At 42.5% G+C, this 24,874-nt stretch overlaps 2 long non-coding RNA genes and 1 pseudogene across 4 annotated transcripts; 2 read left to right on the top strand and 1 right to left on the bottom strand.

The window, feature by feature from the left end:
• Positions 1–1,430: 1,430 nt before the first annotated feature.
• On the top strand, positions 1,431–7,210 carry LOC106674699 (uncharacterized; annotated as a pseudogene).
• A 1,829-nt stretch (positions 7,211–9,039) lies between these two features.
• On the bottom strand, positions 9,040–24,772 carry LOC112430926 (uncharacterized). 2 transcript variants are annotated; one of them, XR_013094829.1, is made up of 4 exons: positions 22,492–22,925; positions 13,406–13,509; positions 11,015–12,955; positions 9,040–10,768 (listed from the first exon to the last, which is right to left on the bottom strand). It is a non-coding gene; the product is annotated as an uncharacterized LOC112430926 (long non-coding RNA). The 2 variants fall into 2 exon arrangements; XR_003022243.2 differs by lacking the exon at positions 22,492–22,925 and adding an exon at positions 24,493–24,772 and having other exon boundaries at positions 9,041–10,768.
• LOC143414311 (uncharacterized) lies at positions 15,101–16,415 on the top strand. Of its 2 annotated transcripts, none has more exons than XR_013094830.1 (2): positions 15,101–15,643; positions 15,896–16,415. It is a non-coding gene; the product is annotated as an uncharacterized LOC143414311 (long non-coding RNA). The 2 variants fall into 2 exon arrangements; XR_013094831.1 differs by having other exon boundaries at positions 15,101–15,737.
• Positions 24,773–24,874: the final 102 nt, after the last annotated feature.

The raw sequence follows: 24,874 nt of genomic DNA, 5'->3' as shown, positions 1-24,874 counted from the left end.
TATTAAGCTGAGTTGGGAGGAAGAGCTACAGACAACCCTGCCAGAACAGCAGTGGGATTCTGCTTTGAAATTGATTCACTCGTCCTCAATTTGTGCTCGTCATGCTTTGATTCATTGCAAGGTGGTCTATAAAGTACACTATACAAACGCAAAATTATCTAAAATCTATCCAACCATTAGTGATGCCTGTAGCAGATGCGGACTATCGCCTGTCAACCATGTCCACATGTTTTGGTCTTGTTCGAAACTGAGTGTATTTAGGAGGAATATATTTGACACACTTAGCCAAGCATATGGCCAGACTGTCCCTCGTGTCATGTCATTGTTGAAATCAATAAAACAAAGTTGGAAAAGTAAAACTTAATCCTAAGGCCTGCAATACACCAAAGGACATCACTAATAAACACTAACTATACAGAACTTTAAGGTCACTTTGATTAGTCAATATAGATTATAATCTTGAGCTCATATTTTGTTCTCTGTTCTTCTTGCACCAACATTTTTTTCTGCAGGTAAGAATAGTCATTAAGAACTATCTTCAGTGTAAAGAAGAACAAGAAGTATTGGAAGTGATTGTACAGCCCCCACAGAGCACATCATCAAGTTTGTCTGGGATCACATGAAGAGAGAGAAGGATGTGAGGAAGCCTACATCCACAGAAGGTCTGTGCTTAGTTCTCCAAAATGTTAAGAACAACCTACCAGCTGAGTTCCTTCAAAAACTGTGTGCAAGTGCACCTAGAAGACTTGATGCTGTTTTGAAGGCAAAGTGTGTTCACACCAAGTATTGATTTGATTTAGAGTTCTCTTTTGTTCATTCACTGCATTTTGTTGATTGAGCTAGCAGGGCTCAAACTAGAACACCGATCAGTCATATTTGTAGGTTATTGCCAATAACATTCAACTATTAAAATACATTTTGCTAAAGTGACTTTAATGTCTCCTGTATTAGATCAAAATAAGAGAAAACAGATAACCACTGTTGTGATACCCTTTATCTCTCACCTGGGTTTGTTGCTTTTGTCAAGTCAATTAATACAAAGAAGGACTGGCTTTGTTGAGCTTCCTCAGTTAAAACACTAACACAGGTACACACTTAGCCTGTATTTTTGTAGGAAAATTACATTCTGGCAACTTTAGCTCACCATCTGCAAACTTAAAATGTGAAGTTCAAGATTACAGAAAACACTCTGAAGCAGAATTAAGAGAAACTCTATATTTGTTTCTTTATCAGTACCTGTGAGAAGACAGTTCATACTGTGTTGTTCTCTCTGCAAAGGTTTCTATCAGTAAATCTCAGAGAGACAAAGTAAACATTTACCGTCAGGTCCCGAGCTACTGCTAAAGATACTGTTAGGATACATCACTGAAGATGCGTACCAGTGCATCCAGGAGATGTGTCTTTATAGTTAAACTCTGGCTGAGCCAGTGATGCCTAGGAAGAGACTAGGTGACAACCAAGAAAGTTTGGTGACTACTGGAGAGACAGATGACAGCTCGGTAAGATGGCTCCAGGGGCAGGGTGGGCTAGCATCCCGGTCTGCAGTTTTCGTGAGAAAGCACCCCAAAAAGCTACGGAAAGCCCTAAAGAAAGATACCCCCAGGAGATCCCGAGAGGGGGGGAGGATGAGGTCTCCAATCGGACGGACTCAAGGTTAACGACCAACGCAATGAAAGGACTACGAGTAAGACATGTATCTGCGGCAAGCTGTGTAAGAACCAGCGTGGCCTAAAGGTCCATTAGGCTAGAATGAAATGTTTGGAGCGGGAGAGTGAGGTGCAACGCACAGGTCCTGAACCTGGTGAGACGCAGGAGGAGCCTGGCCAGGAGGCACCCCACAGAGCCCAGTCCCTCTATGCACTGGACTGTTCCAATCCAAGCAGTGTAGTTCCACAACAGCGGATTAAGTGGCCACAGCCAGCAGCCGGAGCGAGTGGCAGAAGTTTGATGAGGATGTCTCCAACATCATACAAGCTGTAGCCAAAAGAGATGCCGACAGCAGGCTTAAAACAATGACCACCATCATAGTCAGCTACGCCTCAGAAAGGTTCGTCTGATCGAGAAGTGTAACAACAAGACCCCTTACACCAGGGGTGGCCAACCAGTCAGAGACCAAGAGCCACTTTTTTTTTACTGTGTTACCGCAAAGAGCCACATCATACGCATGGGCACACATGAACATCACCAATCCTTTTCTCTCTCTCTCTCTCTCTCTCTCTCTCTCTCTCTCTCTCACACACACAAAATACACACATCTCTGCTCAGCCAGATTTATTGTAAATGTCACACACCAACATGATAATGACAGAAATGGACTCCTACAGTACTAAAACCACAGGCCAGTCATTTTCAACAATGAACATTGTGTGCACTGTCTCACACACACAAACTCTCAGTTCAACCAAGTCCACAAACAAAAATATAATAATCTACAATAGCATTTACTTTTATAATGCATGTTGTTTAGTGGGACTTCTGGCATTCCTTGCCTTGAACAATCCTCTTTAAATCTGGCTTGTCTTCCGTTGTTGTCACTCGAAGCAATTCTTTCACATGTGTGTCAGTCAGAACAGATCGATGCTTTGATTTCACATGTTTTAGGGTAGAAAGCACAGACTCGCAGACGTATGTTGACCCAAACATTGACAGTATCTTAAGCGCAGCCCGTTTGACATTGGGGTATTTTTCCATTGGCACACTTTTCCAGAACTCAATGGTCCCTTCCCTTAAAGCAGGTTTCAATTGGTCCTCTTCACAAAGATCGATCATCTCCAACTCAGCCGCAGCTTCATCTGTGACTAGCGGGACTTTCAAACAGCCGGTCTCTGCATTAAATGGGTCGACGAGGAACGTAATCTGTGGCCTTTTCAATTGTAGATCATGGAACCGGGTCACGAAGCTTTCGTGCAAGTTTTCAATCAGCGTTGCATATCTGGCTCTTTGCTTACTCAGGGCAGCACTGGCGACTTGCCCGCTGGCTTTTAGCAGAGTGGGAAAATGCGTTAAATCTCCCTTTTGAATATGTGTCTTGAACAGCTTCAGTTTGTTGACAAACGCAAACACACTTTGCACTAGGTCAGGGAGCATTTTTAACTTACCCTGCAGGGTCAGGTTCAGTCTGTCCAAGTGACACAGCATGTCGACCAAAAAGGCCAGATCCATAATCCACTTGAGGTCCGAGAGCTCGGGATAGTCCTTGTCCTTCTTTTCCATAAACAGTTTCACGGCATCCAAAAGCTCAAAGAAGCGAGAGAGTACCTGGCCTTTTGACAGCCACCTCACAGTGCAGTGCAGCGGCAGGTCACCTGGAAGCCCTTGGTCCAGCTCAGCGATGAGATTCTTGAATTGCCTGTGGTTAAGCGCATGTGTGCGGATATAGTTGACGATTTCCATCACAGGCTTCATGACGTTATCTAAATTCAATGATTTAGACACGAGTTGCTCCATGTGGATGATGCAGTGGAAATTCCAAAAGTCAGGAATAGTTTGGTCAGCTTTGCACAGCCCCACAAGCCCGTTCACAGATCCCATCATGGCTGGTGCTCCATCCGTGGCTATTGCAGTTAATTTCGTTATGGGCAGATTTGCTTTTTCAAATGCAGCCATCATGGTTTCTTTCACATCTATGCCACGGGTTCTGTCTTTTAATGGCACAATATCCAGGAGCTCTTCTTTGATCACACAATCGTTTGAAACAGACCGTGCAAATATTGCCAACTGAGGCTTGTCTTGTATATCACAACTCTCATCCAATGCGACACTAAAATACTCACATGCTTGAAGGTCAGAGTGCAACTGTGATTCAATAGCCGTGTTAATGTCCGATATTCTGTGTTCAACAGTGTGGCGGGACAGTTGGACGTCTGATACCATGCGTTTTAATTTGTCGTTTTCAGGAGACAAGATCTCAACAACATCACTGAGGCATTTTTTAACGAACTCCCCTTCATTGTATGGCTTTTTAGCCCGTGCAATGTTCCAAGCCAGCTGATAGGATGCGAGCGTTATGGTCTCTGACCGCTTCGTAAATTTTTGGAAAAACTGTATCTGCTTCTCTGCCTGACTTTTCAAAGTGGCCAACTCGTGCTTGCGAAGTTCAGTCCCTTTTGGAAATTCCTGGTCGATGTTAGCATGGAGTGAGCTGAAGTGGCGCTGAAGATTTGAAGCTTTGAAATGCGCTAATGACGTCTGACATATAAGGCAGAATGGCTTGCCATTGCGTTCAACAAAAAAATATAAACTCTCCCACTCTGTTAAAAACGTCCTGTGTTCATCTTCATATTTTCTTTTTGCTGTGCATTTTTTTCCTGCCATTTTAAGGGCGAACTTGCTCCTACTGGGAAACTGCGGTATTTTCATCTCACACACATGCGCATTTGATGAAAATACCGTATTGAACTCAAGCGAAGCGAACGCGCACATTTTAAAACAACAACATAAAAAAAATCAAAACACAAACTTTGATATGAACGTAAGAGCCGCATGAAACCAGGCAAAGAGCCGCATGCGGCTCGAGAGCCGCGGGTTGGCCACCCCTGCCTTACACCATGAACCGCAGGGCCATGAAGATTCATCAACTGCGCCAGGAGCTCAGGAGCCTTAAGAAGCAGTTCAAGAACGCTGATGCGGAGGAGAAGCAAGCTTTAGAGGAACTGCACAACATCTTGCGGAAGAAGCTGATTACCCTCCGTAGAGCAGAATGGCACAGGAGGCGAGGAAGAGAGAGAGCCAGGAAACATGCAGCTTTTATTGCTGATCCCTTTCGCTTTTCCAAATAATTGCTTGGGGTTAAGCGAAGCGGGCAGTTGGAGTGCTCAGCAGAGGAGGTGAATAACTTCCTTCATGAGACCATGAGTGACCCATTGAGAGAACAAGACTTGGGACCAAACAAAGCTCTCATCAACCCTGCCCCACCATCTGTAGAGTTCAAGTTGACGGAGCCAAGTTTGAAGGAGGTGTGTGAGGTCATCAAAGCAGCCCGCTCAGCATCCTCCCCAGGTCCCAGTGGCGTACCCTACCCTGTCTATAAGCGCTGCCCAGAGCTGCTTCTCCACCTGTGGAAGATCTTAAAGGTGATATGGCGGAGAGGGAGAGTTGCTGATCAGTGGAGGTGCGCAGAGGGAGACTGGATTCCCAAAGAGGAGGATTCGAAAAACATAAACCAGTTTCGGAGCATTTCACTGTTGAGCGTGGAGGGGAAGGTGTTTTTTAGCGTTGTCTCCCGGAGACTGACTGAGTTTCTCCTTAGAAACAATTACATTGATCCATCAGTTCAGAAGGGGGGGATCCCAGGAGTTCCTGGTTGCCTAGAGCACACTGGTGTAGTTAAACGTTAAAGAGAAGCCCATGAGAACAGAGGCGACCTAGCTGTATTGTGGCTGGACCTGACTAATGTGTATGGGTCGATCCCACACAAACTGGTTGAGCATGCTTTACACCTCCACCATGTCCCTAGCAAGATCAAGGATCTGATCCTGGACTATTATGCCAATTTCAGGCTTAGGGTCACTTCTAGGGCAGTTACTTCAGACTGGCACCAACTCGGGAAAGGTATAATAACAGGCTGTACCATCTCAGGTACGCTCTTTGCCCTGGCAATGAACATGGTGGTAAAGGCTGCGGAGGTGGAGTGCAGAGGGCCGTTAACAAGGTCAGGTGTTCGTCAGCCCCCTATCAGAGCCTATATGGATGACCTCACCATTACAACATCATCAGTTCCAGGGTGTAGGTGGATCTTGCAAGGTCTTGAGAGACTCATCTCATGGGCAAGGATGAGTTTTAAACCTTCCAAGTCAAGCTCCATGGTACTGAAGAAGGGCAAGGTGACGGACAAGTTCCGGTTCTCAATTTCAGGAACCATTATTCCATCCATAATGGAACAACCAGTTAAGAGCTTGGGGAAACTCTTTGACTCCAGCCTGAAAGACTCTACTGCCATTCAGAAGGCAAATGAGGAGCTGGGAGCGTGGCTCATTAAGGTAGATAAGTCCGGCCTGCCTGGAAGATTTAAAGCCTGGATCTACCAGCATTCCATCCTGCCCCGAATCCTGTGGCCCTTGCTTGTCTATACAGTTCCAATAACTACTGTGGAATCTCTTGAAAGGAAGATCAGTGGCTTTCTTCGTAAGTGGCTGGGACTTCCCCGCAGTCTCACAAGCACTGCCTTGTATGGGGCAAGCAACAGCGTGCAGTTACCCTTCAGTGGTCTCACAGATGAGTTCAAGGTGGCTTGCACACGAGAAGCCCTACAGTACAGAGATTCTAAAGACTGCAAGGTGGCATCAGCAGGTATTGAGGTAAGGACAGGAAGAAAGTGGAAGGCTGAGAAGGCAGTTGAGGTGGCGGAGTCACGCCTAAGGCAGAAAACACTGGTGGGGGTCTTAGCAACAGGGGTAGCAGGCTTGGGGTACTTCCCAAAGGCCCAGGTCAGCAGGGCACAGGGAAAGGAGAAACACCAGCTACTCCAGGAAGAGGTCCGAGCAGGTGTGGAGGAGGAGCGAGTAGGTAGAGCTGTAGGCCTTAAGCGGCAGGGAGCATGGACAAGGTGGGAGAGCACATTGCAGCGCAAGGTCACCTGGGCATAGATCATGCAGGCAGACTTCCACCGGATCCGATTCCTAGTGCAGGCAGTATACGACACTCTGCCAAGCCCAGCAAACCTCCATCTGTGGGGAAAGATTTATTAAAGCTGGAGAGAAACCCCAGGTGCACCCACATTTGACAACTGGCCTCCTCAACACAGCCTCTGAGTGGCAGCTACAGGCTGACCTGGGTAAACAACTAAAGTTCCCTCAGAACATTGCAAAAACATCACTCCGGCCAGACATGATAATTATTTCTGTGGCCTCAAAACAGCTGATCATGCTGGAACTCACAGTGCCCTGGGAAGAGCGGATTAAGGAGGCCAATGAAAGGAAACGAGGAAAGTACCAAGAACTAGTGCAAGAGTGCAGGGGAAGGGGCTGGAAGACTTTCTATGAGCCCATAGAAGTGGGTTGTAGGGGGTTTGCAAGACGATCACTCTGCAAAGTCCTAGGCCGGCTGGGCATGGCTGGGGCAGCCAAGAAGAGGGCCATCCAGGCTGTGAGTGAAGCGGCAGAGAAAGCCACAAGGTGGCTGTGGATCAAGAGGGCTGATCCGTGGGTAGCTACTGGTACGCAAGTCGGGGCCTGAACAACCCCGGCTGGGTCGCCTGGGCGAGGGTGTATGATGTTGTGAGACCCGAAACACATGATGACCCCAGGATACATCACTGAAGATGCATACCAGTGCATCCAGGAGATGTGTCTTTATAGTTTACTGTGCCACATGCATATCTTTGGAAATAATGAATTAGGTGGCAAAATTTGAGAATTAAAATCAGTTAATTAACTAAAAAGATAGAAAACAAGTAGAAAACCAAATTGAAAGGAAATATGTGTCAGTGTGTCTCCTCCTGTGATAAAGCTCCACATGTACCACTGAAAACAGTTAAATTTGTTTGAATCTGAAATCATGGCTCAAACTACTTGTTCTGAGACCATTTCTTCATTTTTCACATCAAACTGTTTAATAAGACAAACTTTACACAGAGTTCATCAATGTACTGATGATGCCATAGCCCTGACACTACATACTGCCCTGTCACACCTGGAGAAGAGAGACACGTATGTGAGAATGCTGTTTGTAGATTACAGCTCAGCATTCAATACCATCGTTCCCTCGAAGCTGGACAGGAAACTGCAGGATCTAGGACTGAGCAGCTCCCTCTGCAGCTGGATCCTTAGCTTCCTGTCTGACAGACGCCAAGTGGTCAGACTGGGCAGCATCACCTCAATGGGGGCGATTGTGGCTCAAGAGTTGGGAGTTCGCCTTGTAATCGGAAGGTTGCCGGTTCGAGCCCCGGCTTGGACAGTCTCGGTCGTTGTGTCCTTGGGCAAGACACTTCACCCGTAGCCTACTGGTGGTGGTCAGAGGGCCCGGTGGCGCCAGTGTCCGGCAGCCTCGCCTCTGTCAGTGCCCCGCAGGGTGGCTGTGGCTACAATGTGGCTTGCCATCACCTGTGTGTGAATGGGTGGATGACTGGATATGTAAAGCGCTTTGGGGTCCTTAGGGACTAGTAAAGCGCTATATAAATACAGGCCATTTACCATCCCCCATCACACTGAACACTGGTGCTCCACAGGGGTGTGTACTGAGCCCTCTCCTATACTCACTCTACACCTACGACTGCACAGCCGCTGACAACTCCAACATCATTGTGAAGTTTGCGTACGACACTACAGTGGTGGGTCTTATCATCAATGGTGATGAGACGGCCTACAGGGAGGAGGTCAGCGCCCTGACCCACTGGTGTCAAGACAACCATCTCACCCTCAACGTCGCAAAGACAAAGGAGTTGATAGTGGACTTCCGGAGGTGCAGAGAAGTACACACCCCCATCACCATCAACGGCGCTGCTGTGGAGAGAGTGAGCAGCTTCCGGTTCCTTGGTGTACATCTTGCTGAGGATCTTACATGGTCAGTACACATAAACAAAACAGTGAAGAAGGCGCAGCAGCGCCTCTTCTTTCTCAGGAGACTGAAAAGATTTGGCATGAACCCCCGCATCCTCAGGACCTTCTATCACTGTGCCATTGAGAGCATCCTCACTGGATGCATCACCACCTGGTATGGCAACAGCACCGCCTACAACTGCAAAGCTCTCCAGCGAGTAGTGCGGTGCTCTGAACGGATAATTGGAGGTGAGCTTCCCCCCCTCCAAGACATCTACAGGAAGCGCTGCCTGAGGAAAGCGGGGAGGATCATCAAGGACTCCAGTCACCCCAGCCATAAACTGTTCAGACTACTTTCATCAGGAAGGAGGTTCTGCAGCATCCGGTCCCGTACCAGCAGACTGAGAGACAGCTTTTTCCATCAGGCCATCAGACTGCTGAACACTTCATAAACAACTCAGCTTCACTACTGGAACTTCAACATTATGCACTCCATACTGTACAGTAAATGCCACTGTTTTGCACATGTCTCAACTCTGTATATTTTTATATATTTATTTATTGTTTACTCTATTTAACTTGTAAAATATGTGTGTACACACACACATACACACACACACACACGTGGAAAAATATTTAGTATACACATCCAGGAATGCATATACTATTATATACTGTACATATATTTATTAGTTTCAGATGTAGCCATTCTTGTATTTTTCTTGTTTACGTTATTGTATTTGCACAACTCTGTTGCTTGTGAAGCTCGCACACAAGAATTTCACTCACATGTACTGTACCAATGTACCTGCACATGTGATGTGACAATAAAAGTGATTTGATTTGATTTGAAATATAACTAACGCTTTAACATTATCAGGATTTCATAATACAAACTTCAAATCAACAGGGAAACAGCTGCAGAACATGTGGATCAAAATGAATTTATTAAAAAACAACATGTGGACTTCAAGGATATAGTAAATACACTAAAGTGAAAGGAGGAGCCAAAATTTGAAGGAATTTGAATTAAGTAAAAGTAGTCATCTGTGATCTTTAAAATGGTCCTGATGTGTGCTGCTGTTTTTAACTTTCAACATTTCTTTGCTGCCTCTGTGAATACGAATGTGGTCTTTGCCTAATTGAATAAAGGTTACACTGACTCACTGGTTCATCTTCTGGTACAAACTGGCATTATATGGAAATACAGCCCAAAACCAGTTTAGCTTGAGTTTCTTTTTTCTGGACATAAAGTCACAGCAGGTGTCGTTTCAAAGCTGGTGGACAGATTTAGTTCATTTTGGAAGTTTTAGAGCAATTGCTGTGAAAACATTTGCAGTTTTGGGAGAAAATGATTTAAGAGAAGATTTTACAACAGCAAAAGATTAAATATGAATGAAGGATTGAAATTTAACTTAGGTAACACATAAAATGAATACAACTACTAAACACTACTGTGTCCTAAGGAAACAAAGAATAAAATGTAACAGGGATAACATTTTAGAGAATTAAAATCCCTAAAAGTAAAAAAAATAAACTTGATATACATATCTATACATGCAGCTTCCTAAATGTAACATTCAGGATTATTCACTGCAGGTCCAGAAATCAGAGCTACCTCATCAGATCCAAGTGTGACATCAGCTGACACTCTTTACAGGAGATTCCATCTAAACTCTGTGGAGCCTGATCTCAAGGTTTTTAAGTCTGACCCTGAAACCAGAAGAGGATCTTTCTCTCTCTTCAGATTCATTGTGATCCAGTGATTTCAGTCCTGCATGCTCAGGCTGATGTTTGCACAGAGCAGATAATGAAGTGAATGTTTTTGCACGTTGGTAACAGTGAAACAGTTTATTTACAGCGTGGGATCGTTTGTGTTTGAAGTATGAACTGAGATTCCTGAAGCTCTTGTCACACTGGTCACAGCTGAAGTTCACTTCCATGTGTGTACGTTCATGTTTGTTACGATGACCTGATTGTGACCAGCTTTTGTCACAGTGTCTGCACTTGTATGGTGTCCCTCCTGCAGTGGTGAAGGATGACCCACACTGGTCACAGATGTGCTTTTTGACTCCACTGTGGAAGAGTTCATGTATTTTTAATGTACTTGGTGTGTGGAAGCCTCTCCCACATTCTTTGCAGTAGTTCATTTTGTCTCCAGTGTGGCTACGTTGATGTGTTTTTTGGTCCCGTTGATGATTAGAAGTTTTTCTACATAGGTCACAGAGAAACGCTTTCCCACCACCACAGTGACGACAGGGTTGAGAAATGGATCAGTGTGCTTCGCTCCGCTTCTAAACAAAGACATTGTAAGTCAGGGAATTCCTTCAACATTTTTATCCTGAACGTTGCCTGAAATAAAAAGCATCTCTGCCAACGTCCAATTACATTTTACTGTTTACATTACAACACTCAGCTTACTGAGTGAAAATGAGTCTTCATTTTTCAAAACAGTTCATTCAGTATAACTCCATAAGTTTACTGATCAGACTTGTTCCAAGCAATCAGGTTACAATTACAAGATAAAACTAAATACATACCTCACAGTAACTGCACTTGTAGAGTTACTTCCTTGTGTGGATCTGTTGGTGTTTATTCAGCTGATGTGGAGATTTAAAAGTCTTCTCACACAGGTCACATTTATAAGGTCTCTCCTCAGAGTGGCTAAACATGTGTCGTTGTAACTGTGCATCTGTTGCAAACAGTTTCCCACACTGGTCACAGCAGGAAACATCAATTCCAGTGTGAATCCGTAGGTGAATATTTCGGTACTGTTTGTCGCTGAACCTTTTTCCACAAAAGTCGCAGCTGTACGCCTTAATTCCAGAATGGGTAACTAGATGCTTCTGTAAGTCGCTATTTTGAGCAAAAGACTTTCCACACAATTTACAGCTGTAAGGTTTAACTCCACTGTGGATGACTTGGTGTGTTTTTAAGTGTCCAGCCTGGGTAAAAGACTTTCCACACAAATCACAGCTGTAAGGTTTAACTCCACTGTGGATGACTTGGTGTCTTTTTAAACCTTCAGACAGGGTAAAAGACTTTCCACACAAGTCACAGCTGTAAGGTTTAACTCCGCTGTGAATGATTTGGTGTCTTTTTAAACCTTCAGACAGGGTAAAAGACTTTCCACACAACTCACAGCTGTACGCTTTAACTCCACTGTGTATGAGTTGGTGAGATTTTAAGTCTCCAGCTTGGGTAAAAGACTTTCCACACAAGTCACAACTGTACGCTTTAACTCCACTGTGGATGAGTTGGTGAGTTTTTAAGTGTCCAGCCTGGGTAAAAGACTTTCCACACAACTCACAGCTGTACGCTTTAAATCCAATGTGGATGAGTTGGTGAGTTTTTAAGTGTACAGCCAGGGTAAAAGACTTTCCACACAAGTCACAGTTGTATGCTTTAAATCCAATGTGGATGAGTTGGTGTGTTTTTAAGTGTCCAGCCCGGGTAAAAGACTTTCCACACAAGTCACAGCTGTGAGGTTTAACTCCACTGTGGATGAGTTGGTGTTTTTTCAAGTCTCCAGCCCGGGTAAAAGACTTTCCACACAAGTCACAGCTGTAAGGTTTGACTCCACTATGGATGAGTTGGTGTTTTTTTAGACTTTGAGCCTGGGTAAAAGACTTTCCACACAACTCACAGCTGTAAGGCTTTACCCCACTGTGGATGAGTTGGTGTTTTTTTAGACTTTGAGCCTGGGTAAAAGACTTTCCACACAAGTCACAGTTGTATGCTTTAAATCCAATGTGGATGACTTGGTGTTTTTTTAAACCTTCAGCCTCGGTAAAAGACTTTCCACACAAGTCACAGTTGTACGCTTTAAATCCAATGTGGATGACTTGGTGTTTTTTTAAGTCTCCAGCCCGGGTAAAAGACTTTCCACACAAGTCACAGCTGTGAGGTTTAACTCCACTGTGGATGAGTTGGTGTGTTTTTAAGTATTGAGCCAACACAAAAGATTTTCCACACAAGTCACAGCTGTAAGGTTTAACTCCACTGTGGATGAGTTGGTGTGTTTTAAGGTGTTCCGCCCGGGTAAAAGACGTTCCACACAAGTCACAGCTGTAAGGTTTAACTCCACTGTGGATGAGTTGGTGTTTTTTCAAGTCTCCAGCCCGGGTAGAAGACTTTCCACACAAGTCACAGCTGTAAGGTTTAATTCCACTGTGGATGAGTTGGTGAGCTTTTAGACTTTGAGCCAGGGTAAAAGACTTTCCACACAACTCACAGCTGTAAGGTTTAACTCCACTGTGGATGAGTTGGTGTGTTTTTAAGTTTCCAGCCTGGGTAAAAGATTTTCCACACAAGTAACAGCTGTAAGGTTTAACTCCACTGTGAATGAGTTGGTGTGTTTTCAAGTCTCCAGCCTGGACAAAATACTTCCCACACTCATCACAGCTGTAGGTTTCCTCTCCCTTACTTCTGTAAGGTTTGTCGGCCTCCTGAGAGCGCTGACTTCTTGCTCCATGTTGGTCCTGCAGTGACAGAGATACAAACACAGGCAGTGAGTGAAATTCAGTCGTGCAACAAACTGAAACTCCCTCCATTGGTGGAATCAAACATGTCAAAAAGCACATTGTAGGTGTGTTACCACCACCTTCTGGTGATAGTATCACATTACAATGATCTGCTACAATGAGAGTTGTACAAAATGACATTATTGAAGAAATATTGATCATCAGTGAAACTCTTTTACTTCAGAAAAAAATCAGAGTTCAACTGATGATATTGTTGTTTCAGTGTGTGTAGGAAATATGATCTTTGTATTTTCTTGTAACTTCTGTGGTTTTTGGTTGTGAATGTAGATTCTGTATATATGGAGGAGCCCAGGATGGAAAAGATAAAGCTGCTGTTAACAGGTTTTTAAAAACCAACAAGCTGTACACACAGTTTCAATAACAGAGTAACTGTGATGTTTTTCTCACCTTTTGTGTTGAAGACATTCTTTCCTCTGTAGTGGCTGAGCTGAGTCCAAATGGCTGAAATTTATCCTCTGCTGCACCACCACTCTTCTCCTCCTGTTACTCAGCTGGGACACAAAAAGTATATATTTGTATTTTATCCCTGACAAAAAGAAGCAGAGCAAATAAACATGACTAAACTCCTCAGTGACAACAATACCTATGAAGCTTCAAGGTGAAACCCCAGAAGCAACTACAAAAAGAAAGTCATCAGTTGCCTACAAGAACTTGAAAGGAAACATCACTGACCCCCCTGCATATCGCCGCTTTTACCCAGGGGATGCTACACCCTGTATATTTGGACTTCCATAGATCCACAAAGACGGAGTCCTGATCAGTCTCAATGGTAGCAGTATAAACTCAGCCACCTACAACATCTCCAAGCACCTCATTACCATCCTAGCTCCCCTAGGATAGTAATGAGGTTTTTAAAAAGACATTTCAAAACTCACTTTGTTAATGTGGAATTCTAAAATTATTTTACAAATGGAGAATTTATTCTACAATTCATCATCTAAGAATTCTGTATTTCGATGTGTGTGTGGCTCTTGCGGTCCTCCATATGGTGGTACAAATAGAGGACATAGAGGAAGTGGCACACATCACGAGTTGGTACATGTTGAAGGCGTTAACAACACACAGTGTGGTTGGCTAGGTTAACTCACAAGCAGAATTTAGCTGTGCCTGACTACAATAGAGACTTTCTTCTTTAGATGTTTCTGAAACAAGGTGTAGTAAAAAGAGATTTGTTTCAGAAAAAGGGGAAAGTAATTAAAATGACATACATAAGCACAGAATGTTTTAATCCTACTAACACATACACACACGCAATGAAGCTCATGAATACCAGATGGTATTTTAAGCCTGTGTTTCTGATTTTATTATGTTGTTCGGTTCACTTAGTAAGATGAGAAGCGATATATGAACTAGTGGACTAATATTATATTAGGAAAGATGATTGAATGATAGCAGGGGTGAACAGAATGCAGCAGAGGGTTTAAATGAGTGAGACTAACAGATTCTTAGTTTCTTGTTCCTAATGATCAGATAAACGATGAGTTTCATATCCAGTTAAGGAACGAAGAAATAAAAGAGGTCAAAGATTTTAAGTTTTTAGGAATAATTTTTGATCTACTTCTTAAATTTGACAAGCATGTAAGGGAGATTGCTAAAACGTTCAAGGCTAATCTGAATTGTTTTAAGTTAATTTAATTTTAAGTTGATTCGGCACTATATACCTGCTTCAGCAGCTCAGTTATTTATGCATTTGTCACGTTCCTGGGTCTTTTGAACCAGTGTTTTGAATTCTAGTTCATTTTTGATGTTTATGGCTTATGTTTAAGTTCTTTAGGTCAGCGAAGTTCATTTGGTTATTAGATTCCTCTTTTATTTTCTTCCCCTGTATTTAAGTTTCCCTCACCCTTTGTGTTTCATGCTGCGTGTCTTATGTTATCAAGTTTGTAATGTCATGTCTGCGTCTCATGTTTCCTGTTTTATTTTGAAGGTCTGTATCCTATGTCAGAGTAGTCAGCTTTGCTTCCTTTGTCTCGTTATGTCAGACTAGTGTCAGCTGTTTCCCCATGTGTTTCCACTTCCCCCAATCACCCATGTGTGTATTTAGTCTGTGTTTCTGGTTGTTTTTTGTCAGGTTGTCTCCATGCTTTTAGATTTCATGTTGTTTGTTTAGTTCTTTCAGTTTAGGTTAATGTTAGTTTTACTTCAGTTTGCCTTTGTTGTATTTTTTTTTCTTTTTTAACAGCCTCATTAAACGGCTCACTTTTTGCTAATTCAAGTTTTGTTCCACGTTCCATTTTTGTCAGCATTTTGGGTCCTCTATGTCACTCCATACAGTCTGCCTCTGCCAGACTGTGACAGAGCGATCTGACCATGTGGGACCCAGCAGACATTCATTTCACAAACTTTTTTTAGTTTAGTGTCCACGTCGCACAGCTCCATGGATTTTGGATTATCTTCTCTGCAGAAGGTGGAGAAGGAATCTATTCAGGTCCAGCTATGTTGGATTATTGCTGCCAATCCGTTTTTTGTGGAGCGTTTATCGGAGCATCACAAAAACTGTTTTGGCTACAACTGGAGGAGTTTCCCATTCACTGCCAAGGCAGCAGCCGCCCAGAATGCAGACTGAACCACTCCATCCCCTGTGTGACGCAGCTCTCCCTACACCAGCTACAGGAGTTAAAGTTGGCATGTTGAGTCTCCCGCCTGTCTCCATGTCCATGTCGATGCAGCAGTAGGGATGGGTATCATTTAGGTTTTATCCGATACCCGTACCAAACCGGTACTTTTGAAACGGTGCCGGTGCTTAAACAGTGCTCGAACCAGTGCTTAAAGAATGGAGAACACACACTTTGTCCAAAAACCTCATGTTTAGCTGGGGGTTTTTTTTTAAATTTTTTTTTCTTCTTAAAAAGATAACAATGTTAGCCTTTTCTGCAGGTATAGGGCATTGTGATGGCCGGGACCCCACCAAGCCACCCGAGGGTCCATGTACACGCCCACATCACCACCGGCCGTCAGCTAAGCTGTCCAGCCGTGCCTGCTTCGCCGCTGCCACCTTCCACGTGGTCGGCCCCCTGATCTCCTCCGTCGCCACCGTTGGACTTGTGGCCGACCCCGTGAACCTTTGAACTGCTATGCTGTCGACCTCCGGGTCGGCCCCCCTGAACGGCTTTGCCATGAACCTCTGTTCTACCGAGATCGGGGTCAAGTTTTATTTCACGTTCCATTTTGGCTCCTCTACATCACTCCATACAGTCTGCCTCTGCCAGACTGTGACAGCATTCCATGATATTCTCATTTTTCATATTGTATGACAGTTTGGACCCAAGCAGCACCATCTACAATTCAGCCTGTGGTATCCTTATATAACAAATCTTTAAAATAAAAAAATAAAAAATCTGTTTGTGCAGCCCTAAATAATGCTATCAACTAAATGTTAGAAAATCGCGATTTCAATTCATACTTTTATGTGATCTCATTTCCAAATGACAATGTTTTTTAAAAAAACAAAAAACCCACAATTGCACCGCATTTTGATCTGGGACATAATCTACATGAAAATAAGCGCTCACTCTTCATGCTCAACAAATGACAAGGGCAGAGCCTCATACCATGTGATACAGACGCCAGCGGGCAGGGGGGAAAAAACAACAGAGCACGTAGAGCTGGGCGATATGAGATTTTTTCATATGACGATATGTTTTTTCTTTTTTCATTTCAGACGATAATGATATATATCACGATATAAGCCAAATAACTATATTTGTAAGTAAAATGTGAAATAATCAGCAGCTTTTTTTGATTTAAATAATTATTTCCCATAATTTCAACAGGGTAGATGTACTTAAGAAACATGAGACTTTTTCAGCTAAACAAAGGCAAATATTGCAAACTACACAAAAGGCAGCCGCTAAAGCGTTTAAGTTTCAAAATAGAACAAACAAAACAGACTAAATTGTCAATTCCACTTAGAAATTATTAATTCTAAAAATAAATCTTAGTTTGTTTTACAGAAGAACAGACAAAATTGACTAACTTTTGTTAATATCAAATAAACTGAGAATTAAAAGGAAATTCTCAATCTCTCCTTGTTGTATAGCTTAGCTTTTCAAACAGTTTAAACAATGTTTGATGAATGACGAATTAGCGCTTTCAGTCAGAGATTGAGCATGGACCGGTTTATTGTATTTCCAGACTTGCTTTCGGTGCAATTTACAGTGCGCGCTACTCTGTTTGACTTGAAATAGCTGAAATACCTTCACACTACGGAACTTCTATGGCTCTTCCGTTCGACAATCTCTCCGGCATTGGAACCATCATTGGTTTTATTCTCCGATAACCTTCGATCATGCTCTCGGTTGATTTTTCTCTAGTTGGCACACTCATTTCCTCCATTACCCGGGCAACACGGCGGCTGGCTGCTTCCCAAAACAAATACACATATGTGGCTTGGCACTTGTGCTGTACGTAACAAGTCACGTGACGTGACGCTGCGGCTGTGATTGGTTCAGCTCTGCACTACTTAATTTGGATTGGCTGTTCTTTTTTTTTTTAAGAGGACTAGAGCGGTGAGGCCTATTGCAATAGTTAAATTTTTCTATCGAGAAAAAGTTATTTCACAATACATATTGTTATCATTCTATCGCCCAGCTCTAAGAGCACGTGAGAGAAACTGCCTGAGGGGAGAAAACATAATGAGTGCAGAGGAAAAGCTCGCTGAAGGCGGTGAGAATGACAACCCCACTGTAACATTAACCTTTTCCAAGAAAAGGTTCTCATTCCTCCGTGTGGAAGTTTTTTGGTTTCAAAGAAGATGATGAGAGTCAAAAAGACATAATTTGCAAGCTGTGTTTTGCCATAGTAGCAGGACCGCAAGCTAACACTACGAATTTGTATAACCACCTTAAACGTCACCATAAAGTGCAATATGACGAAGCTATAAAGGCCAAGAAAGTGACAGGAGAAAATCCGTCCCTGTCAACCACTTGCTCCCCTCAGGCAGGAGGCTCCAGTCCATTCGCACCAGAACCTCTCGCCATAAGAACAGTTTCTTTCCCTCTGCTGTTGGACTCATGAACAATAACCACATGACATCCCACCACTAACACATGACCCTACACTGTGTTCACTGCATCATTCCATGTTTGGCACTGATCACCACCTGCACTCATGTATATATCATGTATATATCTATCTATCTACTTAGCACTTTTAATTTTTATATTTATGTTTATTTAAGCATTATATGACAGTATTTTTGCACTAAGTACCGCAGCAATTTCCTAATGTTGTAAACCTGCTCAACATTTGGCAATAAGACCCTTTCTGACACAAACACACACATGCAATGAAGATCAGCTTGTTATCTGTCGTCAGTGTTAAAATAGTGTAAATTGTATCCACTGCTGGCAATTAACTCTCCAGGTTGCAGGACAATAGGTGAAACTTTTGGTGAAAGGGGGAAAAAAAGAAAAAGAGGAGAGATTCTGGTTTGACCAACCAGTGATCAGACAATAAATTTAGTTGTTAATATAGTAAATTGTCAGATGCTTTCTGCTTGATTGGTGCAGGACAAATAATTTACTGTATGGACCAAATTCTCTTTTGTGATAATATATTGAACATGCATTTCTGTTGTCCTGTCAACTTAGTGGGTTATGAGCTGATATGCAAATTACTTGATTGTTACTAGATCAGGGAAAGATGACTGGATTATAAAACAAGTGAATAAGATGTAACAGAGGGTTGAAATGAGTTTCTTGTTCCTGATGTATGGGTGAAGCTTGCACGACAACATGTCACATGTTTTGTGTTGGGGGAAAAAAAGAGAAGAAAAGTTAAATACAATGATTGGGTCTGTGAAAATGAAAAAGGAGTGAAAAAGCACAGACCTGGGGAAGGAATTCACATTCTAGTGATGAAATACTGCCATGAAGTGTTTAGGAAGCATTTAATGGCGAAAATTAGTGTTGTGTGAACTGTGCAGCTGCTAATCAAAAGGGGGAGAAATTTCTCTGTGTATCTTGCAGGTGGAACTAGGTCAGTTGGCCCCAGACTTTCCAGAATCGTGTGATATTCTTGAGCACTTGTGGGCAACCAGTAAATATGATGTGGGGAACATGAACAAAGGTAGTGACTCTTAAGTCTGATTTCAGACCATGTAAGCATCAGTCATCAACTAAAGCCAGAAGCAGCGACTGCAACACTGCATGGCAGATTCTAATCCCTACAGCATGTTGTTTCACCAGGAAGCAAAACTTTTCCTGTGATTTCTGGCGGATTTGGGGGTTTTGTCATAGTACCAGACTGATTCTGCCAGTTAGGTTTGGGTTGTTTTCTTTGTGTAAGAGAAAGACAGTTTTTTTAAATATATATTTAGACATGTCCTGAACAAGGCCTAATATGGTTTTGTTTTGTTTTTTTGTAACAGTGCACTTACTTCCTTCACAGAAAAGGAGGGTTGACCACATGATTTACAGCAGCACCTCTGGAGTCTGATGATCCAGACCTGACCGCCAGGACGCTCCACTGCTATTGTTTTTTTTTCTCTGAGGGTCTTTGTAGAGGATTCGGCACAGACAGACATGAGTGAAGGTGAAGCAGGATGTGCAGTGAACACAGAACATCTTAGTGTTGGGCTCATTATCATATCACTGTTGAGCTCATAGTGTGAAAACAAGTGAGTGACAGTTTTGATTGAACAGATGGAATGATCCATAATTTGGGCAAATTATGGCAACAGGAGTGTTTTTAATGATTTGGGGAAATAACTGCACATGGCACACTTGTGTCTGTGGTGTGGGATGCCTCATTACTCCTATGACCCAACAGTTGTTTGCAAGTGTGAAGTTTGTATTTACTCACTGATGTTTGTTTCTAGGTAATTTTGGTGTGGATGCGAGCTCCAGGCAGACCCACTTAACAAGACATTAATACTGATTTTATTCTCTAACACAGGGTTTACAGGGCTGGAGCAAAATTACTCCGGAGGAGAAGCCCTGATATTGCCTGAGGAATGATCTAACTAACCCTTTTCTAACTAACCCTAGTTCTGATGAGTTGACTCATGGGAGAGACCATGTGTCAAAAGGAGGGATTCCAGGTTTATCCAGGTTTAACATTAAACAATGCTTTCTATGTTTTCCATGAGTTTTTTCATGATGATTTTTTTCCATGGCTTTTTTTTAAACTATGATTTGTGGGATTAACCGTTCATGTACAGGTATTAAACCTCTACCCTATGCATTTACATGACTCTCCGAACATCAAACTCTTTTAGATTCCTGAGCCTGAGTAAAAGTGACTGGAGTAATTATAGCATGTGCATTTCACAGTTAATTGACTAATAATTACTTCTGTACATTTTGCATGGTAGTGAGACTGTTTTCCTAGCATGTAAGTTCCTGATGCATAAGTGCATTAGATCCTCATTGTCCGAGGAAACAATAATAGTTGTGAGTTCTTTTGACATGTGTACTGAATTCTGACACATTGTTTGACACCCTAAACGTAAGATTTGGGGTTCGTCACATTTCATTGAGGGATTTTTGATAGGCCTCAAACATGCCTGAAGCACCTAAAGAATGAGGTAGTTCTTCCAGTGTTAAATGTGATTGTTTTGGTTTCCCCAATCACTGATGTGGACACAGTAAAGATAATTGTAAATTCCTTTGAGAGGGTTTACACTGTTTAAAAGGGTCTATTGCCCAACAATAGTAAAGAGTACAGTACACTGCATCGATAGAGAGGAAAGATCTATCAGTCTGTTGTAAAATTTAGCTCAGAAGTGTTTGATATATGGTGGCTGTACATGGCCACTTCTGGGTTTTACCCAATGACTGTATAAAAGATGGACGATGTGACAGCACCCCAAAAATGAAGCCAAAACGTCTCTATTGCCCCCTGGTGTCTGGCTGCAGTATAGATCATAAACCCCACTTGCTCCATGTTAGCGGGTGGGGTGGGGGTCCGATGGGGGAAGTGTTAAATAAATTTATTCTCCTCAGATAATTTTTTTCCAAAGATTCTTTCTTTAGTTTTCAATAGTTCTCATCACGCTGATTTCTGTCCAAGGGGTCGCCATTCCCATAAGTTTGATTCTAATTTCTACCGCGGCGATGTTAAATTGGGGGAAACATTATCATAACAGCTTTGACTGGCAGCTGAAACTTGTGTATCTGAGAGGAGGGCCAGCGTTTACGCTACGAAAACATGACCGAGTGTTTTAACCTGACATCCTGAGGTGTTCTTCAATAAACTGGACTACCCGACAGAAGGACCCGAGGCCCCGCTGCACTTTTTCAGTAAGTTACATGTGTTTGTCAGCTAATGCGTAACTACCGTCCTTAGCTAGGTCCTGAGACCTAGCTAGCTAAGATGAGCACGCGGCTGTCAGGATTCGTTTAGCTGCGCAGGTGAATGAATTTACACCGACTAAAGAAATCAAGAGAAACGCTCTGGGCTACTCAGTCACTAATTACTGTTACTGTACTTTTATTACAAGTATTATACTGTAAAAGCAACAGGCTGCACCCTGCTTCAGCTCCTGTGCAGAGCTGATTATTAAATATCTTAAAATTACAGCATGTTTTTAGTCTCTTGCCACATCTGTAAAGACAGTAACATTTTTTTTTTTAAAGCTTGTACTTCAGTAACTCCTCATTAATCAGGAACTATGGATTAATGTACTGTAGTGTACTGTAATACTGAAAGAAAATGTAAGAGAAGAACTTCAGATCCTGAGTGTGTGAGGACAGAAGAATCAGCTTTATGATGAAAACAGTACAAAGGTTAAAGTACCACATGTGCTGTCGGTGAAAGCTGCAGCTGTTTTATTGATAAAGTTAAAGACAAAAAAACAAAAGGATTAATCACCCCTGTTGCTGTGTCACTGTATATCAGCATTAAAAGGACATGTTTGGTGTTTCAGAGAGCTGCAGATCTCAGACCTGCACAGCTTCTGTTTTAAACACTTGATGTACTCAGCTGCATGAAGAGCACGTTTGAGTTTCTCTGACACAATTAAATAAAACCCGATGAAGGTCAAAGGTCGTCACTTGTATGTTGAACTACAAACTTGTGTAACACCCGTCCCACGTTCTATTGAGAGGGGCCCTGGGTTCCTGTTGTTACTTTCCTATTGATACTCCCTTTTTAATGCTTATGGTATTAAATATGCAATAAAACTACACTATATGGAAACAAATCACACACAAGCAGGTCAATTATAAAGTTAACTCCACTTTAGTGAATGCTTAATTAACAACACAAAAGAAAATAAGCAAAATCAATAAAGTTTGTTAAACAATGGTAAGGTATCTACCTCAACAGAAACAAAATAATCAAATCATATTGTGGGCCCACACGCACTCTCACCAAACACACACACCTCAAGTGCTACAGTCTTTCTGCTAGCAAACCCCTCGTTGCAGGCCTGAGTCGTGGCTCGGGTGCGTTGGGACCTAAAACAATATGGTCGCTTCACTTGTTGCCAAGCAGTAAAAATAAAAAGCACGTGCAACAACAGTACTCACACCTCCAGGCAGTTCAAGAGGATAGCGGTGAAACTGGGTCACGGCTACCAGCAGGCCGCGGCAGCAGCACTCACAGTCGTCCTTTCCACGTGCTCCCACTTGAACACATAACTTCAGCACACCAGCAGAAGGGACCTCTCTGACACGCCAGCAAGATGTCCGTCTCCTCCTACTCACAGTAGGGTACAACAGTTCTCGACTCCAGTTAACTATCCGTCAACCCGAAAATACGTCTGTCGCCCTTCTATGAACTCTGCGTTCACTCGACACTGTTCAGCTCTCGTCTCTCTCACTTCCTGCAGAGTGCACACGGCTCCCCACTTACTCCAACCCCTCTACCTGAGACTACTTCAGGTCTCACTGGAGCTGTAGTACATATCAATACCATATCAAAAATAATGACATAAACCTCAAAATACAAATAAAAAGGTTGTGCATTTAACTGACACACATCACATACTTTGCAGGCATTTGTATACATTCTTGAACACATTAAACATTTGCAATTAACTATCAATATTAATGAACAAATTTAAATAATGAGCTACTTATATAGCCAGGGCTACACTTGTGATCTGGAATTCTTTCACAGTTTTTTGCAGATGGTGTGCTATTTACTATAAAGTGATTCAGAGTTATTCATACCAGAGTAACCAGAGAGGATCATATATTTTTAAATACTTAAATATATAACTTTCCACAGGACTAAATATAATATCTTTATGTAAAAGTCCGGAGCCTCTGGGGAGTATCAGAGTATTTATAACATTACACAAACCAAAGGTCTCCATCACAGTGTTCATGAAATGCTGGGTTTATCTCCTGCAGTGGGCCTACGGAGGAGTGCAGAAAATTTCCCTGTGAGGGAGCTGCTGGTGAAGATCATGAGTCCTGCTTGATCAATGTGATGAGCTTCAGTCTCTCTGGTGTTTCTTAACCCTTTAAGACCTACCATAGAACATAGTCCACCAGAGTTTATATTATATTTTTACATGCTGTGGAGCCATTTTTGGGAGCATTTCAAGTTGCTATACATCAATACAACCATTATAGCCCAGATTTTAATAATATGTATGCATTAAGTGTGTAGTAATTACATAAATTGCAAAAAGTGCAATAAACTAGTAATAAACTTTATTAAGAGTTTTAAATAATGTACAGAAATTGAGAGGAAAGCAGAGAGACTCAAAAAAGGCACCGGTAATGATTAGTGATGTTCAGCTCATTGTCAGAGTAGCTGATATTAGATGTTATTAATTGTAGAGCTCTGTTGTGGTTGTTCTGTGTAATATAAAACTGCTTAATGTTACTCTAATCAGATGTGGTGACGTAATTATATAAATTACACATGTGCACTTTTAAGGCAGTATTGATTATTTTCAGTTGCTTAGTTTTGCATAGAAAGGGTGACACTGAGTAACTAATAGTTAATCACATGTTAGAATTGTATATACAGTTGCTTGTAGATGCCTATAGCACCTGCTGCTTATTGCATTTGTGTATACCATAATACGTAATAAACATTAAGACTACATAGTGTTAAAAAAAAAAGAAGAAGAAGAAGAAGAAGAAGAAGAAGAAGAAGAAGAAGAAGAAGTACGGCGCTTTCACGGATTCTTTTTGATGGTAGCGATCAGGCGGAGACTTTTACTTCAAAAAACAGTCTTTATTTTCGCGCGAAGAAAATAAAATACAGATGCATCTGGAGATCATCCTATGAAGTCCTATTGTAAAGGCTGATTTCCCTCCCCCAGGCTTGTACCTGTGGCTTCCTGTCCTGGGTTGGCTGTTCTCCTGCCCTGCAGCCCATCCTTTTGTTCATATTCCAAGACTATTTTTCTATATGCATTCTTACCCCCTAGCAACCGCCATTTCATAATGTCGCAAGCAATCAAACTCTACAGTCTGTCTAACTCCAGTGTATCCCAAGCAATCTATTATTCTCAACAGAGCTAAACTCAACATAAACGGAACCCACATTAAAGTTAGCTCGGTGCTTACCTTTAGATGAGCCCACAAAAAGCCGAGAGAAACTCCGTGATGAAGCTGGAAGTCTTAAGAAACACAGAGACGGAGCAGAGACCCACGTGGTTCACGCTGATCTCAGCTACAATCCAGGAGACAAGGGTGTGCAGATCGATGCAGATATCGATCCAAACGTTGGTAGTGGTATACGTTCCTGTAAATTTAGTATTTTACATCCCGTTTCATGAAAAAGCAGCTCTCTCTGCTCGACTCTCCTCTCCTGCACAGACACTTTGCTTCGCCTCCTTTTCCGGCTCTGCTGTGATTTGTTGCTGCGTGGTCACGTGACTCAGCTGCACAACGTAGCCACGTGGGGTGTTATCTCAAAATTAGCGCCTGTTCTCTTTCCCTAAACTCT

Source organism: Maylandia zebra, linkage group LG3, assembly GCF_041146795.1.
Source record: "Maylandia zebra isolate NMK-2024a linkage group LG3, Mzebra_GT3a, whole genome shotgun sequence".
Classification (NCBI taxonomy): domain Eukaryota; kingdom Metazoa; phylum Chordata; class Actinopteri; order Cichliformes; family Cichlidae; genus Maylandia; species Maylandia zebra.
This window is presented reverse-complemented; position numbering and strand designations above follow the sequence as displayed.